Here is an 11042-nt window from a genome sequence, read left to right as displayed (position 1 = left end):
ACTGAGTTAAATCTTATGAAATAAGATAAAATAATGGAGAATGAAAGTAAATCATATTTGCGAAGTACTGAATTTGCAAGTGATATTATTAGTTTTTCTAAAACCAATTACTTATAATAGGAGCTCAAAACTTTAAGTGCAAGAAACGGCTCTGTGAGATCTAATATCATTACTTGTGTGCGAGAGTAAATATGAGAAAAATAAAAAATGGACAATAAAACCTTATTAAAAACAATTTTTATTCACAAAATAACGAACGTCACACTTGGATTAATAATGGAAATATTTTCTTTTAGTAATTAAAGTATATAAGATTTCCTTTGTGAAGACAATAAAACACAATCCACGTTACTATTTGCAATTCTTAAATGTAGAAAAACAAAATCAAATTCTTCAAAATCTTTTACAAAACGTAAGAGGAATTTGTCTGTAAATGATCAGAAAAAGGTAATTACAGATTTGATTTGATTTTTTTGCTGTCTGTTAATAACTATGAAACAGTTACGGAGTTTCTAAAAGGATAGAAAACAAAGTCAGTGTTTAGCAACTTTATTAAGAAAACAAATAATATTTAGCAATGTTATTAACAAAATAAATGCCGTTGATATGATCGTGGTTACAAATTGTATAATGTACAAAGTTTTGAGAGTTTTCTCCATTTTAAATTTAGTAATATGCAAATTTCGACCGTTACAAATATCTTTGCAAAATAAACATTAAAAGCAATATTTTTACAACACAGAGAAATTAAAATATCTTTCAATATACAACTTGCAATGATATTTATAACACAATGAGAGAGAAATTAGTTCATTGAATGATTTCTTAAAAATATGTTTTCCAGAGTCAATTATTTTACTCTCTGTAGGTTTACCTTGCGAGTCATTACAAACATTTTTGTACACCACTTTACCCGCAGTTTCATCAAATTTATTACCCTCACTTCTCAAATTAACCTACAAACCACAACACAGAACAGCCCTAATACAATGGTGCTGGTTGTACATTTTCAGATTATTAGCACAAATTCAATTCTTAACAATAGATGTTTGTGTGAAGAAACAATATCGTAAACAGCTCAATTAGTACTTTGTTATTTTGTAAACCATCTTAACAAAAGAAAAGCTATTCATTTGATATTTCAGCATTGTACAACATCCACCTGTAATGGTTAATAAAATTAGGAATATTACTGATCGTTGTGCAGTTACGAGCTGTATATAAAATACATAAAGACGCTTAATACCTTCATAAGTTAGGTTCAATTTCAATTTTAGTTTTATTCACTGTCAGCTCTCAATAAAAAATACAAACATTAACTGACTATAAGACTTTAGGTGTGAAAATGTTAATTTTTAAGAATCTGCATTTTTGTTTTTCATAAATTACTGAACAAAATCCGTTCACACAGATAAATGCATTTAGTGTTGGTAAAAAAACGTAATATCTTGTTAAAACAAGTAAAATAACTGACACAATTGTGTGAGGTTAAAAGATGAAACTGTTAGAATGTTATATATTTACAAGTATACGAACACACGCCATGCATGCACATATATTTAAATCTATCAGTTGATAGATCATTAGATCAAATATTTTGTTGTTGTCACTCGATGAAAAATATATATTTCAAAGTAAAAACCCCGGTTGCTAATATGTTGTTTACAATAATATGGCAATTTGATGGCTTAAAGCCAAACAGATTAGTATTACCTCTTATTACTCTTCGCTGAACGTTGCTTGTAACAAAAATTCGCCACTCAACCAGGGTTATGCATACATAATAATTCTAAAGAGAATGAGACATCCGAAACGTGTTTTCTCAAGTCTTCATCAAAACAGGCACGCCCTACATTTTAGCACACATGTCAGATACTACGCTTTCCGGTTTCATGAAAGCTGTGTTCCTCAAATAAAAAAAGTCAAGACCATCGCAGATTTCAAGAAAGTTTGTATGTTTGTTAATGCCAATAATCATCTAAAGTACCAGAGTTCCATTTTTCTGGTTATATATCCAACTTCATAAACTGTTAAGCTGTCGCTCCCCTTCACGTGCTGAAAAATCCTGGCATAAGATTATCCTAGTCACGATTCAGAACAAACTAACCAAATTTGTCAGTCCATTGGCATGTATAGATAATTAAGCCTTATCTGTAAACCCTCTTTAGTAGTTGTGTAACTGAAAAAGAAAAAAATATTAACTATAGGTTAAACATATCTCGCAAACAGACCAATTTAACAGTTGTAAAATACATTCTAAAAAAATACAATTTGTTTGTAAACATATTATATTTCATTATTATTATTATTTCAGCGTAATACAAATCATACATATAAAAATTATTTTAGGAAAGTTTCTGTGTGTGTGTCCACATGTAAGTGGTAAACCATTGGACCAATTGCCACAGATCTTGGAATCCCAGGAGTAACATAGGCGAATCGACATTTGGATCTGATCCTCCTCATGAAAACCTGGAATTCCCCTATGTCTTCCCCGTATTGAACAGTTACATCGACTAGCAACATAAAATACTGAAAGAAGTAAGTATAACAAAATCAAAACAAACACGGCACGACGTGCTACACACTGAATGAAACAACAACAATAAAAGACGATTGATACACAAATTAAAAGAGAATACAAGTCAAATTTATAATATATAAAAATTCAAAATATAAATTCAAGTAGAACTGATGGATCAATACATTTTAGACATAAGTAATGTAACTTGAACATTTTATTTAATTATCTATACTCATTAGCAGGTATATATTTCAGTCCTGCTCTAAAACAAAAGTGAACGTACATGAAAAATTCATAACTACAAATGTAAAACATACTAAAAACACTTATTCTAAAGAACGTTTTAAGCCATCTGTTAGTACAGGGTGTTCGGAAAGTCACTGTGCACTTATATATTTATTAACAGACAAAACTGCACAGTGACTTTCCGAACACTCTGTATATTCAAAAGTTTCAAGTGGACTGTTCCTGCCTTTCGTCTAGTTTTGGAAACATCATTTCAGAACTAGACTGAATGCTGTAGTCGAAATGAAATTATTCAACACATTAAAACCATGAAATTAAACGCGAAACGTACATATAGAAAAACAATGAAAATAGTGAACATTGTTCTTAAAATATTATGAGAACAAAATTTACTCAAACTACAAAGCGCATACATGAAACATGTAATGCTAAATCATGTAATGCTAAATCATAAGGTGATTTGTAAAATAACCTGGAAAACAAAACACAAGCAGAAATTAATAACATTACAAAGTAAGTGAAGCATCAGTGAAATATATACACTTGGACAACAAATTATTAATATTAAGCAAAGATCAAAAGTTGAAATTCGTATAATCAAATTACAATGTACAAGACTCATAAGTAGTTTATGAAAGATCTGGAACATATAAGTGATATGTACAAAATATATGTTGAAAGAAAATACTGGTAATCAAACTTTATAAATAAAGTCATTAAACACAAATGTTTAATTCAAAGACAGCAATTGGCTAATGCTACAGACGTTCTGAGTTACTTTTTTCGTAAAGGGGAAAAATCGATTAATGTTACAAGCAAGTGGTTCTGGTTGGTTTCTCTAGTGAAGGGAATGTAGTCGACTAACGTTACAAAACAAGTGATTCTGGTTGGCTTCTCTAGTGAAGGGAATGTAGTCGACTAACGCTACAAAACAAGTGATTCTGGTTGGCTTCTCTAGTGAAGGGAATGTAGTCGACTAACGTTACAAACAAGTGATTTTGGTTGGCTTCTCTAGTAAAGGGAATGTAGTCGACTAACGTTACAAACAAGTGATTCTGGTTGGCTTCTCTAGTGAAGGGAATGTAGTCGACTAACGTTACAAACAAGTGATTCTGGTTGGCTTCTCTAGTGAAGGAAATGTGGCCAACTAACGTTACAAACAAGTGATTTTGGTTGGTTTCTCTAGTGAAGGGAATGTAGTCGACTAACGTTACAAACAAGTGATTCTGGTTGGCTTCTCTAGTGAAGGAAATGTGGCCAACTAACGTTACAAGCAAGTGGTTCTGGTTGGTTTCTCTAGTGAAGGGAATGTAGTCGACTAACGCTACAAAACAAGTGATTCTGGTTGGCTTCTCTAGTGAAGGGAATGTAGTCGACTAACGTTAGAAACAAGTGATTTTGGTTAGCTTCTCTAGTAAAGGGAATGTAGTCGACTAACGTTACAAACAAGTGATTCTGGTTGGCTTCTCTAGTGAAGGAAATGTAGCCAACTAACGTTACAAAACAAGTGATTCTGGTTGGCTTCTCTAGTGAAGGGAATGTAGTCGACTAACGTTACAAACAAGTGATTTTGGTTGGCTTCTCTAGTAAAGGTAATGTAGTCGACTAACGCTACAAAACAAGTGATTCTGGTTGGCTTCTCTAGTGAAGAGAATGTAGTCGACTAACGTTACAAACAAGTGATTTTGGTTGGCTTCTCTAGTAAAGGGAATGTAGTCGTCTAACGTTACAAACAAGTGATTCTGGTTGGCTTCTCTAGTGAAGGAAATGTGGTCAACTAACGTTACAAACAAGTGATTCTGGTTGGCTTCTCTAGTGAAGGAAATGTGGTCAACTAACGTTACAAACAAGTGATTCTGATTGGCTTCTCTAGTGAAAGGAATGTAGTCGACTAACGTTACAAACAAGTGATTCTGGTTGGCTTCTCTAGTGAAGGGATTGTAGTCGACTAACGTTACAAACAAGTGATTCTGGTTGGTTTCTCTAGTGAAGGGATTGTAGTCGACTAACGTTACAAAACAAGTAATTCTGGTTGGCTTCTCTAGTGAAGGGAATGCAGTCGACTAATGTAATTATTGGTAGAATTGTTTGCACTTTTAAAACAGTTTAATCTTTCATCTGCTTACTCATGCATTGTGAAAATCACTAGAGCTGAAAAATAGGACCACGTCACATCCGCCACTATAAAATATAAACTTCCCTACGACTGAATTTAAAAATGTACAAAAGAAAAAAAACAAAGTTGTCAACACTGTACATAAAACTATCACATCATCCGGGAACTACCAATAGTTTCCCTCACTTTACATCTAATCCAAATACTGGATAACGATTTGTACTTCCATTTAAACACTGTTTACGATCACCACCAGGTGATAACAGAAGCATATTCCTGTTTGCAATCTCAGACGTAAATATGTAGAAATTAACAAAAAAAAAAAAAACACTTTGATCTTCTTAACTGAATACCCTATAAAATAAAGACATAAAAAGAACGGTTACACGTTTATTGTTGTGTATTAAAACATAAAGTTGTTCTGAGATGTAAAATCAAAAGGAGGAAAAACGAATGAAAGTTATAATTTTAAGATGCAAGCATATGAAAACTTCTCTACGAAGAATGTTGAATGCTATATACATTGTATCTAACACGGTTCACTGGGTCAGAAAAATGTAATCAAACTAACCGCAACGCTCCTAGATAGAAAGCAGGCTATTGTGTATATATGTCTGTATAAGACATATTATAGGCTCACTTTTCATTTGAACAAAAGCTAACAAAATTACATCCTGTTCAGTTTTGGTTTTAATATTTTAAAGAGCATGCTAATTATCGATTTTAACTAGCTTTTGTCCCACATTTTAACTCACCAGTTTCGTTTCGTCTCTAATTACTAATTATTCTGAATATTCCCATACACTTCCCCAGCAATTCATCACACAGACTGAAATTATTTACCAGGAGATAACATGATAATACAAGTTTAACAATGTAAAATGAACATTATCACAGATACAGTTTATCTTGTTGAGGTGTGTTCACACATTTTCATATCAACACTGGTATTTCATGCTTGAGAAGTGTAAAAAAAAACTAACGAAAGCTGGAGCAAGAAAATGTCTCGAACATGATGTCAACCATGAAAGTTTGTTTGTTTTGAATTTTGCGCAAAGCTACACGAAGACTATCTGCACTAGGCGTTCCTAAATTAGCAGTGTGAGACTAGAGAGAAGGCAGCTAGTCATCAGCACCAATCGCCAACACTTAGGCTATTTTTTGTACTAACAAATAGTGGGATCGACCGTCACTTTATAATGCCTCCACGGCTGAAAGGGCGAGCATGTATGGTGTGATGGGGATTTGAACCCGCGACCCTCAGTCAAGTGTCTTAATTAATTGGCTGTGCCGGGCCTCCATCAAGTTAGGTGTCATTATGTCTTCAAATATATGTTTTAAGAATTCTGAAAGTTGTCCTGGCTAAAAATGGGATCGTAATATTTTGAAGTAAAAACATTTATAACATATGCTATAGACGACAACTAGCAGTTTCGTATTGTACTCAGTGCCTTACTGTATGTACAAAAAAAATTCCCATTAAATCGCTTGTTCGTGTTCGTGAACTTTAATGGTATTTTTGATGAATAATAATCGTACTGACACGCATCCATATTTTATAAATATTAACAAAAATCTCTAGTATTAAAAAATGTTTCATTAACTGTTTACGATGAGCAGTTTTAAGTTCCCGAAAATAATAGTAAAATGCGACCTCTTATCTGACCTAATTAATATACATTAAAACGTGAAAAGCACATATTGGATTATTTCACTGGTCACATGGCCTTATATTACAAAGAATAAAACAATATTCTTAGTTGTAAACTATAGGCATATAACAAAATATGCGGTGTAATTTAATAAATACTATCAAACCAGCCATCAGATGGCGCAAATTACATTCCATTATGCACACAGAGTGGGTTGGCCATCTTTGCGATTAAGCTACACTGAATTTTTTGTTGAAATTACTGTTGTTTACGACTGGTACAAAGTAGTAGTATAAGCACTTGTACAAGTTACAGAAGACCTGAATAATAAACGTGTTTGATAAGATGTGCAAAGATTGTGAATATGTAGCATATTAAATGGTACTGGTTTTACTTGTTTGCTTTGTATGTAACTTCTAGAGACAACAACAGTACAGGTGTTCACAGAGTTAAAAGAAAAAAGTAAATAAATAAATAAATAAATATTTCCTCTATTTTTGTTGTATTTATAAAACATAAGAACAAATAAAAATCTAGTTAAAAAAGTTCATAGATGAACAAAGAAACCCTTCTTTACATCTTCAATAAGACTTGCTTGAATCTGCTGGTTGGTTAATTAACCAATGGTAGAAAATGTTTTATATATATAATATAATTATTAATATTAAACCATGACCGTAGCTTATCCAGCTTCGTATAAATAATCAGGTGAACCTTAAAATAACAACAACAACAGGGTAACAGGCCTAATACTTCGCATTCTTGAGGTTGACCTCTCAAGATTGCGTCGGATTTTTTTTTTTTTGTTATTATTATTCATCTAAATTTTATTCCTTACGCGATTTCTTAGTATCATGAAAATATCGCTAATATTAACTAACCTTGAATCGTGAATGAACAATCTTTAAAATCGATTTTTTGTTTCTGTAAATGGAAACAGGTCCTGATATAAGTATCCAGATAATAATCTGTTCTCATCGACAGTGCGGTGGTAATATTCTATATTTAACAATAAAACGTAGAACATAATATTACCATCACAGTATTGTAAAGTTAAAAAATGTCTTAATTATGTCATTGTATAGGCAATACTTTGAATTCTATATAATTGTATAGGTAATCTCATCCTTTTTTTCATACAAGTGTGTAATATTCTTATTAGATATTATACTGATAAAAACCAGTTCAAGCAGACTGTTAAAAGTACTAAAGAAAGTAGCTTGCCACATAGCTGTGTTTCATTAAAGTAATACGCAAAGGTTACCTAGATAGTACATAACAACGTAAAATAACACATTTATTGACATTAGTATACTCAGCAATGGTGGATGAGGCATCGATCAATATGTACTGTAGGAAAGGATACATACCAGCTTTCAGAGTTTTTATAAACAATAAAACAGAACAGTTAAACAAGTTTATACTCTAGCTAAAAATACGGAAAATATAAAAATTTCCAACACAAATCAATTCTGGTAGATTAGGCATCTGATGAATCATCATACAATACTGAGCTTCAGCTTATACAAAAAAAAATCACGGGTTCGTTACGTTATAAAAATTAGACTACGGATAATGTTGTTAGCTATTTTTGACTTAATGAACTGTTTGTTTCAAGTCATCTTTAGTGTCTAGATTCAAATTCCCGGATGCAATAAGTCTCCAACAGTCGAATGTCCAAACCAGTCTAGGTAAAATCACAGTTGACAGTATAACGCAGAAAGATTTATAAATTACGGTCCGTTTGTGTCCGTAATAATATAATTCCTTGTACTTCACGTATACCAATGTTTATTTCTAGTTATAGAATGATATCATCAGGGTAGCGTTCCTGTATGAAAATATGATTTCATCTGGTTTTACGTTCTCTAAAATTTGTAACAGTCTAAACATTTTGGACACATGTGCACTCAAAAATCGTCTCTCTGAACAACACTCTTCCATCTTAGTTCTGCACAGTGAAACCTACGAACAGCTGGTAGTTACATAAAATAGTTTCAATTACTGATATCTTAGTTCTACACATTGAAATCCATCTGATACTCACGAAAGCTGGATACATTTATCAAACAACGATAAATCGTAGAGTAAGTTTAAAAACAAAGGCCCAATAAAAGGATTTGGCGATTTCATATTCCATGTTATGGTGACGACAGAAATTTTAGTATTCATACTTTGAAAAGAAGGAATTATGTATTAAATATGTTCATTTTAATCACGAATTAATATGGACGAAAATGTTATGTTTGTTACCTAAATTTTGTAACAATGCTTTCACAAATTTATTACGGCAAAGGCTTACGTTACGATCTTCGTAAGATATGCCCAGTAAAAGATTGGTAGGCTTTCTTATAATGTCAAAAGTATTCGTTTTGTTGTTACCTAACTGCTCGGTTAAACCCAGTTTTTGTGTAAGTGTCCATGAACATTTTTTCTTGTCATGCGACTCGGGCAGTTGATTTGGGTTAAGGACTGTTCCATGAATGAACGATAGATTTATCAATATCAGGTTTCGGCATACAAAGTTACACATCGTTTTTCACAGCTACAGAAAACTAATAAAGATTTGATATACTGAAACCGAAAGCATTTTATTTAAGTTGTTACTTTCAGATTACAGAATACAGATTACCTTGGAAACTACATGTTTCTTTAAATATTCACTGGTCGCCAAAACTGAAGGCTTTCTTCCAAAATGTGGGTATTTTTCACGTCATAAAGTACTAATTAAAGCAATAATGTCAATAATACATTTTTCACCTTGTGTCTATTTTTAAATAAACACTGAATATGCAGTTTACACTCCAATTGCAAGTTCTTTAATAAAAATAATAATAAAGTACAAAGAAATTATGAAACAACCTATATTGAAGAAACATTTCTGACCAAGTTTAGTTATATTTTTGAAATATTCCGCCTTGTTTAATGTTTCTATTCTCCTAAGCATGGAATTGTCTAAGGCTTAGAAGCAATTCAATGTCTTTGAACCGTCGATTAATCAAAGCTTCAATTAGGTACTGTTCATGCTGATGCTTTCCAATAAGTATCTTAACACTTGGGAGTCATGTTTGGTCCAGTTGTTAGCGTGCTTGACTGCGGATCGGAAATTCCGTGGTTCGCGACCCGTTATCGCCAAAAACAACAACAATCGGATTACATACCTTTGGATCGTATGCTAAATTTGGCTGAGAATATTCATTCTCAACATTCTATGGATGCAGGTTCTTTGAATTCTGCACATGCGCATTTATTTAAAACTGTACGATCTGACGAAGCTCGCGAGTTCGAAACGTTTTCCTCCTTTAAAATAAAAACAAAACATAAAAAAGTGGTAACTGTTCAACCTTTTACTTAATTTTAATTTAGTAATAGAGTAAAATGTATTGAAATAATACACTTTACTTTCATTTTTGTCGTAATGAAAGCAACGCAATATTTTATGCAAAATATATATCGTTGAAACAATATGCTTGGAACAGTTGTTACTTCTTAATCCTAGAACATATTAGTAACTATAACGAGTTAGCTGCTGTAAGATATTTATCCAATGCTGCTAACTCGTACTGATAAAAACTGTTACTGGTCCTAGAGAATTAGTTGTTACAAAAGTTCCATCCTGAAGATTCTTATTACAGCGGTACCTCGGTTATCGAACGATTCCCTTCTCGAACAATTCGATTTTCGAACATATTGTTTGAGAAAAAAATGTCTCGGTTTTCGAACATAAACTCGGTTCCCGAACCAAGCTGTCGTGGCCCGAACCCCGAAATAACCTGACTGATGACCCGAACGACCCTTCGATCATTTTCGGCCCACGCCAAGCTTGCCTAAAACATTTTACTCGAACCTGTCGCTCAGTCCGCACCCTCGCTAAAATCTGCTGTAAACGTTCTCGTTTTTCTAAATATTCTGATTAAATAAGCCACCATGGGGTCAAGAAAGGATAATGAAAGCAGCAAACTAAAAAGAAAAGTTGTTAGAGCCACAATAGAGGTGAAAAAAGATCTCATAGCGAAGTACGAGAGTAGTGTTCGCGTGTCTGACCTTGCTACACAGTTTGGTATGGCGAAGTCTACAGTCTGCACCATACTGAAAAATAAAGAGCTCATCAAAGGAGCTGATGTTACAAAATGAGTGACAGTGCTTACGAAACAAAGATCACAAACGAAGGAAGAGGTAGAAAAACTGTTGTTGATTTGGGTAAACGATAAACAGTTTGCTGGTGATAACATTTCTGAGACCATCATTTGTAAGAAAGCAAAGCAGTTGCATGCTGACCTCCTGAAATATACCCTTGGAACGAGTGCTGATTCAAGTGATGCCTTAAAGGCTAGTAGGGGTGGTTTGAAAAATTTAGGAAGAGAAGTGGCACACATAGTGTGGTGAGACATGGGGAGGGTGCCAGTTCTAACAAAGACGCTGTTGATAAATTTGTTAGGAAATGTAAGGACTATGTAGAAGCTGAGGGTTTTATTCCCTAACAAGTGTTCAACTGTGATGAGAC

General features: G+C 33.1%; 1 protein-coding gene across 1 annotated transcript in view; it reads right to left on the bottom strand.

The window, feature by feature from the left end:
• Positions 1-220: 220 nt before the first annotated feature.
• LOC143255539 (uncharacterized) overlaps positions 221-11042 on the bottom strand; it is a 32695-nt gene continuing 21873 nt past the window's right edge. The window contains exon 2 of the mRNA XM_076511362.1: positions 221-2179. The gene's annotated coding sequence lies outside the window, so the exon portion shown is untranslated. The remainder of the gene's footprint in view (positions 2180-11042) is intronic.

Source organism: Tachypleus tridentatus, chromosome 7, assembly GCF_004210375.1.
Source record: "Tachypleus tridentatus isolate NWPU-2018 chromosome 7, ASM421037v1, whole genome shotgun sequence".
NCBI classification, from domain to species: Eukaryota; Metazoa; Arthropoda; class Merostomata; order Xiphosura; family Limulidae; genus Tachypleus; species Tachypleus tridentatus.
The sequence above is the reverse complement of the archived record's forward strand: the minus strand, read 5'-3'. Positions and strand labels throughout refer to the sequence as shown.